The following is a 20,587-nucleotide window of genomic DNA, read 5'->3' as shown; positions in this document are numbered from 1 at the left end:
GCAAAACAAATCAGGACACTGACTGGAAGGCAGCCTGTCTTTGGGTGTAGGGGCTTCGTGAGGTGGGTAATACCTCCACTCTCTCCCTACACCCTCTCTGGCCTCATCATACTTCTGCCAGAGGTTTTCCCTCTCTGTCCAAAGTCCTCCTCCCTAACCCTCATAATAATAATAATAATTATAGTATTTGTTAAGTGCTTACTACATATCAGGTACTGTACCAAGTGCTGGGGTAGATACAAGATAATCGGGTTGGACACGGTCTCTCTGTCCCACATTGGGTTCACAGTCTTAATCCCCATTTTACAGATGAGGTAAATAGAGACCCAAAGAAGTTAAGTGGCTTGCCCAAGTTTACATAGCAGGCAACTGGGGAGCAGGAGCAGAACCCAGGCCCTCTGAGAAGCAGCATGGCTCAGTGGAAAAAGCCCGGGCTTTGGAGTCAGAGGTCATGGGTTCAAACTCCGTCTCTGCCAATTGTCAGCTTTGTGACTTTGGGCAAGTCACTTAATTTCTCTGTGCCTCAGTTACCTCATCTGTAAAATGGAGATTAAGACTGTGAGCCCCCCTTGGGACAAACTGATCACCTTGTAACCTCCCCAGCGCTTAGAACAGTGCTTTGCACATAGTAAGCGCTTAATAAATGCCATTATTATTATTTCTAGACTGTTAGCCCATTGTTGGGTAGGGACCGTCTCTATATGTTACCAATTTGTACTTCCCAAGCGCTTAGTACAGTGCTCTGCACACAGTAAGCACTCAATAAATGCAATTGAAAGAATGAATGAATGAATGATTCTCAGGCCCATGCATTTTCCACTAGGCCACGCTGCTTCTTCAGTGGAAGGCAACTGAGCAGCTTGCTAATAAATTGAAATGACAAGGAGACAAGGACTGATTAGAAATACAGTAGTTTTATGAAAGTGAGCCTAGATGTAAAAATAAACAGGTGGATGAATAAATAGCACAGACCAGTGGATACAGCGTGGGCCTGGGAGTCAAAAGGACCTTGTCTCTAGACTGAGCTCTGCCATTTGTCTACTGTGTGACCTGCATTAAGTCACTTAATGTCTCTGTTTCTCAGTTACATCATCTGTAAAAGGGGGATGAAAACTGTGAGCTCCATGTGGGTCATGGATTGTGTCCAACCTGACACCTTGTATCTACCCCAGCACTTAACATAGTGTTTGGCACACAGTTATCACTTAACAAATACCATAAAAAGGCCTAACAAGGAAACAGTGAAAGGCAGAGTTAACCAAGAAGTGCATATCAGAACCAATCTAGAAATCCTTCCTTTCTGTCTCTAAGCCAGTCCCATTGTACCTGCCAAATCACCAATTCCACGTGGTTTAAGAGGACATTGTTTAGAGAACCCTTACCTCTATAAACATTCAAAATCTCAGAGGTTTGATGAGTGGGGGGAAAAGTGTTGCAGTTTATATGTCTGATCACGTAGAACTTTGTTTTCCCTGGGCTAGTTTTTTTGGTCTGTCTTTACGCCTAGTCACTCTGGTGTGAAATTGATCCTTCAGAGTTAAGTCAGTAGTCCATGTTTCATTCCTGGATCTCCTCTGTGTCATCAGGGGTGTGGGGGGAGAATATTAATAAATGCACCTCAGGTGAATTCTTTCATCTCCTCGCTGGAGCTATCAGGCCCAGCCTCCTGAGGTTGACTTTATAACCAAATGAGGTGTTGTCATTGTTATATTTAATATGTAGAACAAGTGTGTTACAGAAAGCAGAATATCTTAAGACATTGTGGGATAGATGTATGGGCATTGGTTGCCCCAACTACTGATTCTTGGAGCTATTGTTTTTAGACGTGTGCACTAAGGGAGAGCTTCCTATCACAGTGCTACTTCACAAGAGTGCAGAGAGGACTGATGAAGTTGCAGCATTCAAATGCAGCATGCTCAGGTCTCAAGTTGATAAAAAATGTTGGAAGTAGGAGTTGAAATTGGGGAATATCAGTTTTTTATGTTATGTTGAAAGGTTGGGTCGTGTCCGGACTGTCCAATCAACAGGCCAAAAAGTGTGTTTTTCTTCAGCAGAATTGTGATGGAACTTTTCAGTGGATGTGTGTGCATGTGACATACGCCCGAGGTTAATCTTTTTATTTGGAAGGGCTAACTCCAAAGTACAAGTAACTAGAAACATACTGTGTTGGTGCTTTGCTACTACACTGAAAGTACTCCATGACAAGCAGCATGACCTAGTAGGAAGACCTCGGGCCTGGGAGTCAGAGGACCTGAGATCTAATCCTGGATCTACCACTTGCCAGCTATGTGACCTTGGATAAATCACTTCACTTCCCTGTGCCTCAGTTCTCTCATCTGCAAAATGGGGATTCAATACCTGTTCAATCAACCATATTTATTGAGCACTCACTGTGTGCAGAGCACTAAACCAAGTGTTTGGGAGAGTTCAATATAACAATGTAATAGACATATTTCCTGCCCCCAATGAGTTTACAGTCTAGAGGGGGAGGCAGACATTGATATAAATAAATAAATTATGGATATTTACTTAAGTGCTGTGGGGTTGGGAGGGGGTGATGAGTAAAGGGATGATGCTGAAAGGAAGAAAAGGAAAAGAAGGCTTAGACAGGGAAGGCCCCTTGGAGGAGATGTGCCTTCAGAAAGACTTCAAAGTGCAGGAAAGTAATTGTCTATAGGATATGAAAAGAGACCAGACAAGAGACAGAATGTGGGTGAGAGGTCAGCGGTGAGATAAACAAGACTGAGGTACAATGAGAAGGTTGGCATTAGAAGAACCAAGTGTGTGGGCTGGGTTGAATAGGAGAGCACAGAGGTGAGGCAAGAGGGTAAGGTGATTGAGTGCTTCAAAGCCAATGGTGAAGAGTTTCTGTTTGGTGCAGAGCGGCTGTTCTCCCTCCTGCTTAATCTGTGGGACCCATGAAGGACATGATTACGTTGTATCTACCCCAGCACTTATTATAGTGCTTGGCATATAGTAAGAGCTTAACAAATTCCACAATTATTGTTCCTGTAGACTGTAAGTTCCCCGTGGGCAGAGAACATGTCTCCTAATTCTGTTACACTGTACTCTCACAAGCACTTAGAACAGTGCTCTGCATACACTGAGTGCTTGATAAATGTGATTGATTAATTGTTGCTTGAACTCAAAAGGTTTTAAATGAGCTATGAAGCCAGGATTTAGGGTAGATACAGAACAACAAGGCTTTAAATCATGACAAAACTCATAAAACCATGAGGAGAAAGGCAGAGGACAGAAATCTTGGGCTAGAATCAGTGACTCTAAAATTTTACAACTAAAACTTTGGATAAGCTTGATTGCAGCCAGGAACTTTGGCTTGTCAGAAGGAGAACTGTATGCTTGTTTTCTGGAGCAGGTCTGAAATCTTTGCCTCCCTTACTGATGAATCAGTCAATCAATAAATGGTATTTACTGAGTACTTACTACATGTAGGGCACAGTACTAAGGTGCTCAGTGAACACAATTATTGAATGTTGAGCGATAATCACCTGTACACAGTAATCACATGATGAATACTATTGATTGATTGGTTGATTAACTAGTACACACTAGGTGTACTAGTTAACCTGTACACACTAGGTGCTCAGTGAACACTATCGATTGGTTGATTGATCACCTGTACACAGGCATTCAGTGAACACAATTGATTAGTTGAATGATGGTCACCTGCACACAGTGCTCAATAAACACTATTGATTGATGGCCCTGACTTGGTGAGCTCCCAATTTTAGGAGAAGCCACGTTATCTGCTCTGGGTTTGCTTTGTCTGAGTCACCTACACTGAACCTCTTGACAGTGTCAGAAGATCACAGGTTCATTCATTCAATTGTATTTATTGAGCGCTTACTGTGTGCAGAGCACTGTACTAAGTGCTTGGGAAGTACAAGTTGGCAACATATAGAGATGGTCCCTACTCAACAGCGGACTCACAGCCTAGGTTCTAATCCCACTCTGCCATTTGTCAGCTGTGTGACCTTGTGCAAGTCAGTTTGCTTCTGTATGCCTCAGTTACCTCATCTATAAAATGGGGATTGAGACTGTGAGCCCCATGTGGGGCAAGGACTGTGTTCAACTCCAGGTGGTTTTATCCAGTCTCGAGCTTAGTACAGTGCCTGGCACATAGTAAGAACTTAACAAATACCATTATTATTCCCTGTTTGGGAGTTGGTTTTCTCAAACTTCCTGTAATTCCAAGTTCTAACTCCTTACATGGAAGCAATGGGCATCGATGGTTTAAATTAATGTTTTAAAAACTTTCATAATTTGACCCTACTAGTGACTTATTGACCATAGCACTAGCTTTGTCAGGAGAATAGTTTGATCGAGACAGATCTAACATGTTTTCAATAGCGGTTCTTTTCTGCCTGTAATTTGACAGTAGCTTTTTTCTCTCTCTCCCTGATGGCTTTGTGACTTCTAGTTAAGTGAGAACATCGACTGACACTCTGTCTTTCTGTTTATAATTTGTTAAAGACAGTTTATAAATGATGTGAAATCTGTCAGGAACCCTCCAGTGATATGTAACCTATGCCGAGTTCTACTGTGATTCTCTCCCGAGCAGGAAGACTGTCATTCCTATAGGGATCACCTAGCATTCCAGAGAGGCATTTCTCTGGAAGAAAATGAGGGACCAGTTTGAGTTAAACAAAATCTCCTGACCCATCCAATATCCCAGTATAATTCATGTACAGTAAACTGTTTTATTAATTTTTTTTAGATTACATCTCAGCTGTCAATGAGAGATTTCTTCCCTCAATGTTTTCCCTGGACATTTTAAGCCCAAGAGTCAACATTCACTTGTAAGCCTGTTGAGGGCAGTGGATAAGGGTCTTGCCACTGCCACATTTCTCCAAGTGTGGAGTGCAGTGCTTAGCTCTCTGTAGGCTTGGACTGATTAGTTTAACAGGGCCTAAGGTGGATAAAAATTGCTCCCTTTGGATGGACCAATCCCTCACCACAGGGACAGTAGGACATCTTAAGGAGACTGAAAAATCAATGGGGGCCAATTTTTGTTTGGAGACAGCAAAATGCCGTACCCACAGCAGTTTCCCTGCCTTTTCCTTTAACTAGCTTGCTCTGTTTCATTTCCCTTTTACTATATTTTTCTGCCTGTGCTCAGGAGCTGGTCCAAATCTCTCCTCTCCCACAGGTTAGGCAAGCTCTGTCGGTTGAAGCTTGAGTTTGAATAAAATAAGCTCCACATTGCTCATCCCTTCATTTTCTACTCTCAATCAATCGATCAGTTTTGTAGTATTTATGGAGTACCTACCGAGGGGAGAAGCACTTGGGGAGAAAACGATATAATTATTAGTCCCCACAGCACTGATGTACATATCTGTGTAGTTTTTATTTATATTAATGTCCGTCTCCTCCTCTAGTCCGTAAACTCATTTTAAGCAAGGAACAGGTCTACCAATTCTGCTGTATTATACTCTCCCAAGCACTTAGTACAGTGCTCTGCACACAGTAAACACTAGATAAATACCACTGATTGATTGATTAGACACAGTCCCTCCCCTCAAGGAGCTTGAGGTTAGGCCAGGGAGAAGGAAATTAAAATGAACCATGGCTTCAAAACATTAAAACAGTGCTTCACATATAGTAAGTGCTTAAATACCTTCATTATTATAATCACTGCTGAACTCTCAATGCCTCAGACATGTCTGGATGCCCCATGAATTCCACAGTTTGCCTTTCTAAAGGGATTCACAAACTCCTAGAATCCTTTCTTTTTCACTAAACCCTACAGCACTTAGGTAACTATCCTTAAACTTTCCTATTTCCCCTACCCATAATTTATTTTAATATCTATCTCCCCCTGTGAACTGTAAGCTCACTGTGGGCAGGGATTGTGTCTACCAACTCTGTTGTACCACTACTAATAAGGATGGTATTTGTTAAGCGCTTACTACGTGCCAGGCACTGGGCTAAACACTAGGGTGGTTACAAGCAAATCAAGTTGGACACAGTCCCAGTCCCATGTGGGACTCACAGTTCTTAATCCCCATTTTAAAGATGAGGTAACTGAAGCACAGAGAAGCAAAGTGACTGGTCCAAGGTCACACAGCAGACAAGTGGTGGAGCTGGGAATAGACCTCAGGACTTTCTGACTCCCAGGCCCGTGGTCTGTCTACTATGCCAAGCTGCCGTACTCTCCCAAGCACTTAATACAGTGGCCTGCACACAGTATGGTCAATAAACACCATTGGTTGATCAATTAATTAAATTAGATTAATATAAATTTCAATTAAATTAAGGGAAGAAAAGGGGATAGAGTTAGTGCTTAAGCAATAGAGCATGGGGGATGAGTGCTATTTTCCCCTCTTCTGGTCAGAGTCAGGGTGGGACTCTTCCCAGTGCTAGGCTCTTTACCTGGCATTTTTCAAACTGAGAGGAAGAGATGAAACCATAAAACTATTCATTCATTCAATCATATTTATTGAGTGCTTACTGTGAGCAAAGCACTGTACTAAGCACTTGGGAGAGTACGATACAACAATTAATGGACACATTAATATAGTTTGTAAATAAAAGAGCACAAATATTGGCCATTCTTAGAGTATCTGGCCTAATTATCTTGCTCTATTCCAGTTCTTCAGTAGTGTTCAGCAGGTAATGACAAATACCTAATATTATTGTTATTATCTGCTGTACCTTGAGGGCCTTTCCCTACCAGCGCTTAGAACATGCTTGGCACATAGTAAGTGCTTAACAAATACCATCATTATCATTATTTAAACAACAGAAGTATTTTTTTGGGTGTGTGTGGTAGAGGAGGTAGATTAGTTTAAGGATTAGGAAATGCTAGTTGTGTTTTTGGAATGTCCTGTTGAATTGTGTGGACAGGAAGGTGTCTTGGAGAAGCGGCATGGCTCTGTGGAAAGAGCCCAGGCTTTGGAGTCAGAGGTCATGGGTTCAAATCCCTACTCCACCAATTGTCAGCTGTGTGACTTTGGGCAAGTCACTTCACTTCTCTGTGCCTCAATTACCTCATCTGTAAGATGGGGATTAAGATTGTGAGCCCCACGTAGGGCAACCTGATCACCTTGTATTCCCACAGTGCTTGGCACATAGTAAATGCTTAACAAATACCATCATTATTACTATTCTTCTCATTTTGTAATTTAGATTCAGGGCAATGAGGTAACCTGGCAAAATGGGTCACTGAAAATACTACCTTCCCTGAGCTGGCATTTAGCCAAGATTAGGGCTTTACTAATAATGAAGGCATTTATGAAGTGATAAATACATGGCAAGCTCTGTGCTAAACCCTGGAGATGCAAGATTATCTGACTGAGTCCCTAACCCACATAGGTCTCATAGTCTAAGGATAATAATCAATCAACCCATCAGTTGTAGTTAGGAGAAGCAGCATGGCTTAGTGGAAAGAGCACAGGCTTGGGAGTCAGGGGTCATGGGTTCTAATCCTGACTCTGCCACTTGTCAGCTGTGTGACTTTAGGTAAGTCACTTAACTTCTCTGCCTCAGTTACCTTTTCTGTAAAATGGGTATTAAGACTGTGAGCCCCACATGGGACAATCTGATAACCTTGCATCTACCCCAGTGCTTGGAACATAGTAAATGCTTAACAAATACCATCATTATTATTATTGTTATTATAGAGTACTTACTATGTGCACAGCACTGTACTAAGCACTTGGGAGAGTACAACAGAGTTGGTCGACACGGTCCCTGACCACAGTGATCTAACGGATAATAATAGCAATAATAATAATATTTGCTAAATGCTTACTATGTTCCAAGTACTGTTGCTAAACACTTGGGATGATACAAGGTAATTAGGTCCCACATAGTAGAAGGGAGAACACCTATTAAATCCCCATTTTGCTGATGAGGGAACTGAGGCACAGAGAAATGAAGTGACTTGTCTGAAGCCAAACAGAAGACAAGTAGTGGAGGTGGAATTAGAACCCAGGTCCTCTGACTCCTAGGCCCATGTTCTTTCCACTAAGCCTCACTGCTAGGAAGAAGAACAGGTATTTTATCCCCATTTTACAGATGAGAAAACAGAAGGCTGGAGACACACAGCAGACCAGTGGCAGGACTGAGACTGTTCAGTCAAGCAAGCAATTAAATCCATGGAATTGACTGAGTGCTAACTGTGTGCAGAGGACAGCACTAAGCGCTTGGGAGAGTCTGGCAGCTGGATATCCCCACTGTCCATTCTCAAACTATTTCCACTAATAATAATAATTATGGTACTTGTTAAGTTCCCCTCTCAGTGTCACACCTGGAGAGTGATTAAAGGAGGGAGAGTCAAGCAGAGGCATATCCGTTCCATTCCTAGCTTGGGCAGTGGCTAGCAAGTGGAAGGCAATCTGCTACAAGTCAAAACTCACCTGTGCTGGGCAGCAGTGACATGGGAGAGAGTAGAGGATGGAGACTAAAGTTTACAGCGCGGAAGGAGGCTATGGTAAACCACTTCCATATTTTTACCTAGAAAACTCTATGGATACACTACCAGAAGGATTGCAGATGGAGGTGGGGCATTTTGAGAGATGTGTCCATGGCATCGCTCTGGGTCGGAGACAACTCGACGGCATAAGACAGACTTACTAAGTGCTTACTATGTGCCAAGCGCTTTTCTAAGCACTGGGGTAGATACAAGTTAAGCAGGTTGGACACAGTCCCTGGCCCTCACAGGGCTCATATTGTTAATCTACGTTTTACAGATGAGGTAACGAACCCCAGAGAAGTTAAGTGATTTGCCCAAGGTCACATAGCAGACGTGTAACAGAGCCAGAATTACAACCCAAGTCCTTCTGACTTCCATCTCCATCCACTAAGCCATACTCCTTCTCACTAGGCCTCTGCGTTGTCTCCATTGGGCATTTTAATATTTGATTAAGCATTCTGGGCTCCCTGGCACCTTTCATTTGGACATCTCAAAATGTGACTGCTGTTTTCCATCTTAAGGGAAAGCTAAATGAGGACAGAGAGGGCCGTTCAATATTACTGGTGGGAATGGGGACAAATAGAGCCTGGAAATATTTATGCCCCTCCGACAACTCATAGCATGCAATACCAAGAAAAATGGTTTGCAACTTCCATTAACAGAAAAGAAGAAAAACAACCTTCGATTGTGTCAGGGAAAAGATCCAAGTTGTTAATTGTGACTGCTGAAGTCTAGCCAAGGTCCCAGAGGCTGCTTGGGCTCTAGTTAGTCAATCCAGAGCACTCCATTGCCGTCATCTAGTATTTATGAAGAGCTCTGTTGTGAGAGGGTCAATAAAATCTGCAGCCTTAATTTTTCTGTGAATGTGGAATGCAGCTTGGAGTCAGGAAAATGAAAGCCAAAAAGAGCCCGGTAGTTTTGACTTTGGTACCAAGTCGGTGCTACCTAGACTGGCCCAAGGCAGCAAAAGACCATGCATATCCCTCCGTTCTTTTCTTCTCTCCACAGGCATGCACTTAAAGTCTTGAAAAGAGCCCGTTGTTGGGTAGGAATTGTCTATCTGTTGCCGAATTGTACTTTCCAAGCACTTAGTACAGTGCTCTGCACACTGTAAGTGCTCAATAAATGCAATTGAATGAATGATTTCACTCCTGCTTCAGGAGATCAAGTAGCTGTGCCAAGGGACAAAGAGAGAATGGGGCCTTTTGGATCCTCTGCCTTTCTCCCCGTGGTGGGACGGCAGTGTTGTAATGGATGTCTGTTGGCCTGGTTCCTTGGAATAGAAACCTTGGGAAAGATGCTAGACTGTAAGCTTGTTATGGGCAGGGAATGTGTGTACCAACTCTGTTATAAAAGTGCTTAATACAGGGGTCTGTACACAGGAAAAGCACTAAGCAGTGCTGATGGATTGACACTAAGCAGTGGCTGTTTTTGGACTATCTACCAAATGGGCTGGGATGACAATGGGAAGGTGATGATTTGGGGTGATAGAGTTTGGATTTTCCACCCAAACCAGGGCTATTGGAATTTGTCTTTTAGACTGTGAGCCCAATGTTGGGTAGGCACTGTCTCTATATGTTGCCAATTTGTACTTCCCAAGCACTTAGTACAGTACTCTGCACATAGTAAGCGCTCAATAAATATGATTGATTGAAGTCCTCCATATTGGCTCCTTTTAGTCTTTGGTATGGTGAGGAGCAGCATGGCCTACTGGAAAGAGCACAGGCCTAGGAATCAGAAGGACCGGGGGTTCTAATCCCAGTTTCACCACTTGCATGCTGTGCGACCTTGGGCAAGTCACTTCACTTCTCTGGTTCTCAGTTCCCTCATCTACAAAACGGGGATTAAATACCTGTTCTCCCTCCTACTTCAATTGTGAGTTCCAAGTGGTCCAGGGACTGTATCCATCCTGATTAAGTTGTATCTACCACAGCACTTAGAACCGTGTTTGTCACATAGTAAGCACATAACATAATAATAATAATAGTCTTAAAAGGAAAACAGAATATTCTAGGACTGCTTACTCACCATCCCTTTCTCCATGGTCAGAAAGTGTAATTCACTGACAGATTAAACAAAGGAAGAAACTAGGAAATTATTTTAAGTCTCTTGAGGTAGCATCGGGTGCCAAAACTTCATCCATCCTGTTGTTTTTGAAAAAGCATTTGCATTCTAACCAGCTTTGGATGAATAATAGTAATAATAATAATAATAACTTTTGGGTAGGGACCATCTCTATATGTTGCCAACTTGTACTTCCCAAGCGCTTAGTACAGTGCCCTGCACACAGTAAGCGCTCAATAAATATGATTGATTGATTAATAATGGTACTTGTTAAGTGCATACTCTGTGCCAAGCACTGTTCTAAGTGCCGTGGTAGATACAGCTAGTCAGGTTGAACATATTCCCTGTCCCACATGGGGCCCACAGTTTTAATCCCCATTTTACAAATGAAGAAACTGAGGCCCCGAGAAGTTAAGTTCATTCATTCAGTCGTATTTATCGAGCACTTACCGTGTGCAGAGCACTGTACAAAGTTCTTGGGAAAGTATAGTACAGCAACCAAGAGAGACAATCCCTGCCCATAATTAGCTCCTAGTCTAGGGAAGTGACTTGTCCAAGGTCATACCAGATATGTGGCAGAGGTGGGATTAGAACTATGACCTTCTGACTTCCAGGCCAGTGCTCTACCCACTATGCCAGCTAGTGGCAGAAAGAGCACGGGCTTTGGAGTCAGTGGTCATGGGTTCAAATCCTGGCTCCGCCAATTGCCAGCTGTGTGACCTTGGGCAAATCACTTAACTTCTCTGTGCCTCAGTTACCTCATCTGTAAAATGGGGATTGACTGTGAGCCCCCCGTGGGGCAACCTGATCACCTTGTATCCCCCCCAGCGCTTAGAACAGTGCTTTGCACATAGTAAGCACTTAATAAATGCCATTATTATTATTATTATTATTATTATTGTTATTATTATCAGACCAACTTTGAAGGGGCCCAGTTTGGGATATGAGTAGTTCTCAGTTCTAATCCAGATCCTTCTGATTCCCAGGCCCACGCTCTGTCTACGAGGCCAGGCTGCTTCACCATTTTGGAGATAATAAGAGCATGAGACTCAAAGCAACGCCTTTACTCAGTTCAGGCAATGGTCCAACCATCCCAGCCCCGACTCCGAGGATTAGTATGATGCCTTCGTTGTCCTTCATTCTCGGAGTGATGAATAGGGCATCCAATGTCCCCATTTCCGCTTTGGGAAAACATACTCTGTCTGGATTTACTAAGGTGACCAAATCAAGTTGTTGCTCATGTGGGCTTAATGCATCGGGGTGAATTATCATAGTTTTTTTGGTGTTGGGGTGGGTTGTAGTAAGACTTGAAATAAGATAATAATAATTGTGGTATTTCATTCATGCATTCAATCATATTTATTGAGCACTTCCTGTGTGCAGAGCACTGTACTAAACACTTGGGAAGTACAAGTTGGCAACATATAGAGATGGTCCCTACCCAACAGTGGGCTCACAGTCTAGAAGGGGGAGACAGAGAACAAAACAAAACGTATTAACAAAATAAAATCAATAGAATAAATATGTACAAGTAAAATAGAGTAATAAATACATACAAACATATATACATATATACAGGTGCTGTGGGGAAAGGAAGTAGGTAAGGCGGGGGGATGGAGAGGGGGAGGAGGGGGAGAAGAAGGAGGGGGAGGGGGAAAGGAAGGAGGTGGGGGGGAGTGCTTACTATGTGTCAAGCACTGTATTAAGCGCTGGCGGTTGGGGGGGGTACAAGCAAATTGGGTTGGACACAGTCCCCATCCCGCATCGGGTTCACAATCTTAATCCCCATTTTAAAGATGAGGTAACTGAGGCCTGGAGAAGTGTAGCAACATGCCCAAATACACAGCAGACAAGGATCAGAACCCACGACCTTCTGACTCCCAGTCTCATCCTCTAACCACTAGACCACACTGCATCGCAAAGACAAAGTATATCTAATGTCTGGGGAGTGATTGCCAAGGTGGAGGTGGAGTGCCTAATGTGGGAGATTACCCTACCAAATCGAGGCATTTCCTTTTTGGAATGCTTCCGGTCTGAGAAGCGAGCCGGGAAGCTATCCAGAAATAATGGGCGGCCAAGATGACAGGTAATGAGGATTTGAAGGATGAGGCGGGCTGCAATGAGGTGCGTCTGAACACTGCACATTGCAGAGAGCTTTGCGTGAACTCCAGCTCTGAGGCAGATTTGTTAATGCAGGAAGTGAAGTGGAAAGAAACATCCCCATTGCCCTTTGAGAGATTACACGAAATTAGATCCATTTTTTTATGGAAGGCATTGCTATTAATTAGGGTAGCTCGGTTTCCCATGTTCAGGATGACTGGATAGTTTCAGCCCCTGGAAGATAAATCAACTTGTAAAACAAGCTCACTCCACTCCTCCAGTTCCCTTTCCCCTACTTTGCCATCAAACGCTAGCTGCCCAAACTCTATTTTATTAATTCAGCAGTTTCTTTACTCTCAACGAATCCTCTCTCATTATCTTCTTTCCTTGCTGAGATTCCTAGTTTTATGCTTCTCAGATGCAGAGAGTCAGAACTGGAGGGGACATTAAAGACAGCAGGGCCTAGTGGATAAAGCATGGGCCTGGGAGGCAGAAGGTCATGAGTTCTAATCCCAGCTCCACCACTTGTCTGCTGTGTGACCTTGGGCAAGTCACTTCACTGCGCCTCAGTTCCCTCATCTGTAAAACGGGGGTTAGACTGTGAGCCCTGTGTGGGACAAGGACTGTGTCCAACCCGATTCTCTTGTATCTACCCCAGCGCTTAGAACACTGCCTAGCACACAGTAAGGGCTTCAACAGATACCATCATTATTATTATTATTATTATTATCCAACCTCCTGCCACCGATCAGGTCACCACTGAGAGCAGATAATAATGATGGTATTCATTATGCCCTTATCATGTGCCAGAGACTAAGTAAAAGAAAACAGGTAATGGATCCCCATTTTGCAGATGACAAAACTGAGCCAAAAAGAAGTGAAGTGACTTTCCCAAGTTCACACAACAGGCAAGTGGCCGAGATGGAATTAGAACCCAAATTCTAAGGCCTGTGTCGCTTCCCTGATAACAGCTGATCTGTTTTATTTTCAAGAAACCATAGGGGCTCTCGTGAGCTTATTTCAGGATTTACCCTTGTTGACAGGCCCCACTTCCTTGCTGACCTAAGTGTAGAGTTCTGAATACAGGGGCTGTAGGCTCCGATGTGGCTGAAAGGAAGTCTCAACTTCAAGCAGACAAGAGTCTCTACAGCAATCTCTACTTACAGCAAACAGCAAGAGTTCATATGGAAAAGTTCCTTCAGTCCTCTGACCAAGTATGCTGCAGGGGAATATAATACAGGCGGCGGTCTCTCCGCTGGGTATGGGGGCTGAGAGGGAGATCTCCTCTAGACTGTAAACCCGTAGTGGGCAGGGAATGTACCTATATATTGTTACATTGTACTCACCCTCTTAGTACACAGAGCTTTTCACATAGTAAGTGCTCAATAAATACGATCTAATGAATCAGTGGTCCAAGTAGCAGATTGGCATGAGTGAAGCTGTTTCCAGGCCATGAAACTCCAACTCCCATTGTTCTGCATGTATCAATCAGTCAATCGATCATATTTATTGAGCACTTACTGTGTGAGGAGCACTGTACAAGGTGCTTGGGAGAGTACGATATAACAAAAAAAGAGAAGCAGTGTAGCCAGGTCGAGAGAGCACAGGCCTGGGAGTCATAAGGACCTGGGTTCTAATCCTAGCTTCGCCACTTGTCTGCTGTGTGACCTTGGGCAAGTCACAACTTCTCTGTGCCTCAGTTTGCTCAACTGTAAAATGGGGACACCCGATCTCCCTCCTACTTAGACCGCGTGCCCCATGCAGGACAAGGACTGTGTCTGACCTAATTAACTTGTACCTTCCCCAGTGCTCAGAAAAGTGTTTGACGCTTAACAAATACCATGAAAAAAAGAATGGTAGGTACGATCCCTGCCCAAAACGAACTTACAATCTATGACATTATGAATTGATTTTGGATCTGAAAATCTAACCTGACAGAAAGCGCTGTGGAGTTTTACTTTTCCAAAGTAGAAACCGGGTCAACAGTTTGGGGTACCTCTGGGGGTAATGAGGCTGATATTCCCATGGCATCAAAGGACTTTTGGGGTGTAAGGGAGCTACTTTGGGGGAAGCAACAACAATGTCTACCACAAGGGGGCTGTTTAGTGCCATCTTCATGAAATGCTGCAATACATTGATGTTCCACCCCCACCCCCCCCCCACCCAACCTTGGTGACTTGAAAGAGTTAATGACCCTCCCCAGTGCCAAACTGCTTCAATAAAGGTCTCATTTTAGGCCCTGGGAAGGTTGGCATTTTGAGCCCAAATTTCCAAATGGAAAACATCCCCCAGTGCAACTGCCCTTTAACTACAATACGTTTGCTTTAAAAACCTGAAAATTTTGGCTCGTCCCTGTACAGAAACGAACATCGACTTGGAATTCAATTTGCAACAGTTCATGTGAGTCTCTTCCATTTTGTTTCCCGAGCGCCAGGCCACAAAACAGCACTCTGGCAAGCCACGGAAGCTTGTTTTTCTTACGAGAAGATGCTCTTGGAACTGGAAAGGAGAGTTCTTGTATTCTGTGCTGAGCTGAGAGCTGTACTAGGAGAAGGGCACAGGAAATGTTTCCCATTTATGTGCCTTGTGAAACGTAATTAGAATGACTGGTTCTCTTGCAGGTTGCCGCATTTACTAGTAAACAACTTACTGATCTGTTTCCCCGGAAAGTTATATAGGAGTGGTTAAAATGCATGAGGCAGTGGGTTTTGGCATATTTTCGGATGGAGAAACATTGTGTTGGGGAGACCTTGCCTCTCTTGCTCAGAAGCAATATTAAAAACATCTGTATCCAGCACCTTTCAAAGAGGATTTAAAGACCCAACATGAATACAGTATTTTTGAGTACTCCGATCTCCGTCTCAAGACTGTAAGCACCCTTTAGATCATAAGCTAGTTATGGGCAGGGAATGTGGCTACCCACTTTACGTTTTACTCTCCCAAGCATTTAGTACAGTGCTATGCACACAGTAAGCCCCCATTAACTGTAAAATTAATTGTAGGCAGGGAATGTGTCTACCAACTCTTATGTAGTACTCTCCCAAGCATCTCAAAAGATGCAGTCTTTTGTGGAGCCCTGCCAAGTGATTCTGTATTCACTAGACAAGTGCATTTCACACAAAAATTAATAATGTCTTCCTTAGCAAAGCAGCATGGCCGTGTGGAAAGAGCACAGGCCTTGGAGTCAGAAGGACCAGGGTTCTAATCCCGACTTCACCACTTGTCTGCTGCTGTGTGACCTTGAGCAAGTCACTTCACTTCTATGTAGCTCAGTTACCTCCTCTGTAAAATGGGAATCAATCATTCGTACTTATTGAGTGCTTACTGTGTGCAGAGCACTGTACTAAGCGCTTGGGAAGTACAAGTTGGCAACATATAGAGACAGTCCCTACCCAACAGTGGGCTCACAGTCTAGAAGGGGGAGACAGAGAACAAAACCAAACATATTAACAAAATAAAATAAATAGAATAGATATGTACAAGTAAAATAAATAGAGTAATGAATATGTACAAACATATATACAGGTGCTGTGGGGAAGGGAAGGAGGTAAGACGGGGGGATGGAGAGGGGGGCAAGGGGGAGAGGAAGGAAGGGGCTCAGTCTGGGAAGGCCTCCTGGAGGAGGTGAGCTCTCAGTAGGGCCTTGAAGGGGGGAAGAGAGCTAGCTTGGCGGATGGGCAGAGGGAGGGCATTCCAGGCCAGGGGGATGACGTGGGCTGGGGGTTGATGGCGGAACACGCGAGAACGAGGCACGGTGAGGAGATTAACCACAGAGGAGCGGAGGGTGCGGGCTGGGCTGTAGAAGGGAATTAAGACCGTGACAACCTGATTACCTTGTATCTACCCCAGCACTTAGAACAGTGCTTGACACACAGTAAACGCTTAATACCATTAGTATTATTATTAATAAAAATGAAGATTCAATACCTGTCCTCCCTCCTTCTTACTCTGTGAGCCCCATGTGGGACAGGGGCTGTGTCCAACCTGATTATTCTTGTATTCACCCTAGTGCTTTGTGCAGTGCTTGGCGCACAGCAAGTGCTTATCTAGTATTATTATTATTAATAATAATAAATATACAGGGGCATCACGTGACAAAGAGGGCAGGGAGAGACTGGAGTGGAACCACGTGATGCTCTCAACTTTTAGAACATTGGTTGTGCCAATGCCTGTGTCGTTGTTGTAGCTGTTGGACACCAGACAGTCCATCAATTGATCAATGGCATTTATTGAGGACTTGCTGTGTGCAGAACACTGGATTAAGCACCGTACAACCCCACCGGAGTACTTAAGAGCCCAGAAGTAGCCCCATGTCTTGCAATGTCCTACAGCTCTTTTGGTTTTATTGTCCTTTGGTTCTCCCGGAGTTATGTCTTCAGCATTTCAATCTTTCCTAGAGAAAACATTGCCAACCTCCCCATCCCCCTTCCAGAAGGCAAAGAGCCATAATTCATTTATCCTCTATTGTACTCTTTCCCAGTTTCTAGTCCAGCACTTGGCACACCATAGTTGCTCAATAAAGACCACTGGATGGGTGACTGAAGGAATGGGAAACATATGCGCGCTTGATTCAGTTGATCACTTTTTAGTCCATCCTTGCAGAGTTGTGCAAAAAAGTACAAGTATCCAAGTCCCAGGTCATGGAATGGTAACAATTGTGCTGTCACATCACAGAAAGGATCATGACCATTTTTTGCCTGGCCATTGGGTTAGTCTGGCTGAGTGTCCAGATTTAAGTATGAATTTTGAACCAGCCCCAGGCCCCCTCTGTGACCTTAGACAACTCCATTCCCCTCTCTGTTTTGCCCCTCCACAGCTCATTAGGAGATTTCTGGGGTCCGACTTTAATTTGTAAAGCAGTCTTCATTCCACAGATGATCACCCAATTTTGGATCTTTTAGCATTGACCGATTTCAACATGAGCCTTAAGAGACATTAGAGTAGGGCCCAAAATGAGTCTGCTTTCATAATATTTAATAGGTGAAAACTGTTAGTTTTTCTTTTGCATTATTATCCCACTCTAAATAGCATTTTGTTTCTCTTTGTTGTTAGGCTGCATGCTTGATATTCTTGTCAAGTCACTCTTTGGCATTCAGAAACAGCAGCAAGTTACCCTGGAGAGTGTTCTCTTCAGAGATTTCCACAGGAAAGCTTTTACAGATCTGGTAAGTGGTCTCCGATTTTAAGACATTAATAATTGTGCTGTTTTTGTACCTTCCCAGGATGCCAAAGAAGGAATTGCATGAAGAATTGATTGCAGAGAGGCTGAAATAGTATTAGGGAGGGAAGGTGAAGAGTGCTTCGCTGGTTCAAGGACTAGTCGGTGATGATTAATGCAGTGTTTTTCTTCATGAAAAACTCGGGGCAGCATTATATCCGAAATAGAATGGTGTGGTCTAGTGGAAAGAGCCCGGGGCTGGGAGTCAGAGGACTTAGGTCTAATCATTCATTCAATCACATTTATTGAGTGCTTACTATGTACAGAGCACTGTACTAAGCGCTTGGGAAGTACAAGTTGGCAACATACAGTCCCTACCCAACAGCAGGCTCACAGTCTAATCCCAGCTCCATCACTTGCCTGCTCTGTGAACTTGGGCAAGTCACTTTACTTCTCTGGGCCTTGCTTTCCTCATCTACAGAGGGGGATTTAATACTTGTTTCTCCCTTCTACTTGGACTCTGAGCCCCATGTGGGACAGGGGCTGTGTCCAGCCTGATTAACTTGTACCTATCTCAGCCCTTAGAACAGTGCTTCACATTTAGTAAGCACCTGGCAAATATAATAATAATAGCAATAATACATTTATTCTATTACAACCCAGTCTGTACACTTCACTCCTCTAATGCCAACCTACTCACTGTACCTTGAGTTCATTTATTTCACTGCCAACCACTTGCCAGCCAACTGCTTCTGAACTGGAATGCCCTTCCTCTTCATATCCAACAGACAGCTACTCTCTCCCAATCAATCAATTGTATTTATTGAGCGCTTACTATGTGCAGAGCACTGTACTAAGCGCTTGGGAAGTACAAATTGGCATCACATAGAGACAGTCCCTACCCAACAGTGGGCTCACAGTCTAAAAGGGGGAGACAGAGAACAGAACCAAACATACCAACAAAATAAAATAAGTAGGATAGAAATGTACAAGTAAAATAAATAAATAGAGTAATAAATATGTACAACCATATATACATATATACAGGTGCTGTGGGGAAGGGAAGGAGGTGAGACGGGGGCATGGAGAGGGGGATGCGGGGGAGAGGAAAGAAGGGGCTCAGTCTGGGAAGGCCTCCTGGAGGAGGTGAGCTCTCAGCAGGGCCTTGAAGGGAGGAAGAGAGCTAGCTTGGCGGATGGGCAGAGGGAGGGCATTCCAGGCCCGGGGGATGACGTGGGCTGGGGGTCGATGGCGGGACAGGCGAGAGCGAGGTACGGTGAGGAGATTAGTGGTGGAGGAGCGGAGGGTGCGGGCTGGGCAGTAGAAGGAGAGAAGGGAGGTGAGGTAGGAGGGGGCGAGGTGATGGAGAGCCTTGAAGCCCAGGGTGAGGAGTTTCTGCCTGATGCGCAGATTGATTGGTAGCCATTGGAGGTTTTTGAGGAGGGGAGTAATATGCCCCCACTTCAAACCCTTATTGAAGGCCCATCTTCCCTAAGTTCTCATTTCTTCTTCTCCCACTCCCTTGTGTGTCACCCTGATTTGCTCCCTTTATTCGCCTACCCACTCTCAATCCCACAGGACTTAATGTCCATATGAGTAATTTATTTACATTAATGCCTGTGTTGACTGTAAGCTCCTTGTGGGCAGGGAACATGTCTATCAACTCTGTTATATTGTACTTTTCCAAGTGCTTCATACAGTGCTCTGCACACAGTATGTGGTCAATAATTACAACTGATTGATTGAGATAATGAATGGGGGGAGACATCGAAGTGAGATGTTGGTTTCCAATGTACTTAGTAGCTTCAGTCCAGGCAGCCCCTTGCACCGAGCCTGACTTGGTGAGAAGCTTCTCCCTAGGACTAGCTGCCTCCGGGCTTGACTCGAGCCTAGTTACTGGTTCTACATCCTCGAGCATTCCAACAGACTGGCGGAAGTCACAGGTCCCTGAACTCTTGACCATCCTGGAGGGAACGGTCAGGAGAGCTGGTGGATGGGGCTTAGGAATGGCAGAAGTTTATGTCCTAGTGAATATGGATCCAGCCCTGCTCTGCTCCCATGGATCTCTATGCACACATAATAATAATAATGATAATAATAATACTTGTTGAGCATTGACTGTGTGGCAAACACTGGGGTAGATCAGATTGGACACAGCACTGTTTTAAGTACTGGGTAGATATAACTAATTAGGTTGGACACAGTCTCTGTCCCCCATAGGGCTCACACTCTTAATCCCCATTTTACGGATGAGGTAACTGAGCCCCAGAGAAGTTACTTGCCCAAGGTCACCCAGCAAACAAAGAGCAGGGTCAGGATTAGACCTCAGATGTCACAACCCCCCCCAAATACCTTCCTGGATTGGTGGAGCCTCAGTGACACATAATAGAAGTCAAACCACACATCTGATCACCAAGGTTACTGGGAAACGTTTTTTAACTTAGTTCTGCCAACATTCATTCATTCATCCATTCAATTGTATTTATTGAGCACTTACTGTGCGCAAAGCACTGTACTAAGCACTCGGGAAGTACAAATTGGCAACATATAGAGACGGTCCCTACCCAACAGCAGGCTCACAGGCTAGAAGGGGGAAACAGACAACAAAACAGAACATGTGGACAGGGGTCAAGTCATCAGAATAAATAGAAATAAAGCTAGATGCACATCAGTAACAAAATAGTAACACATACATACACACACTCACTCCACCAAGGGTCCAATACCAGTCTGTGGTCAAAGGAGCCAATTCTGCCAATGCTTCTTCCTCTACATGCCCCCAGCATACCTCTGTGTATGTCCCAACTGCCCCCTTAAGATTCAAACCG

General features: G+C 44.1%; 1 long non-coding RNA gene across 5 annotated transcripts in view; it reads left to right on the top strand.

Annotated features, from left to right (window-relative positions):
• Positions 1-20,587, top strand: part of LOC119934574 — a 149,537-nt gene that overhangs the window by 105,305 nt on the left and 23,645 nt on the right. For all 5 annotated transcript variants that reach the window (XR_005452969.1, XR_005452968.1, XR_005452970.1 and 2 more), the window contains exon 2: positions 17,654-17,766. This is a non-coding gene — a long non-coding RNA (uncharacterized LOC119934574). The remainder of the gene's footprint in view (positions 1-17,653; positions 17,767-20,587) is intronic.

Source organism: Tachyglossus aculeatus, chromosome 11, assembly GCF_015852505.1.
Source record: "Tachyglossus aculeatus isolate mTacAcu1 chromosome 11, mTacAcu1.pri, whole genome shotgun sequence".
Taxonomy (NCBI): Eukaryota; Metazoa; Chordata; class Mammalia; order Monotremata; family Tachyglossidae; genus Tachyglossus; species Tachyglossus aculeatus.
This window is presented reverse-complemented; position numbering and strand designations above follow the sequence as displayed.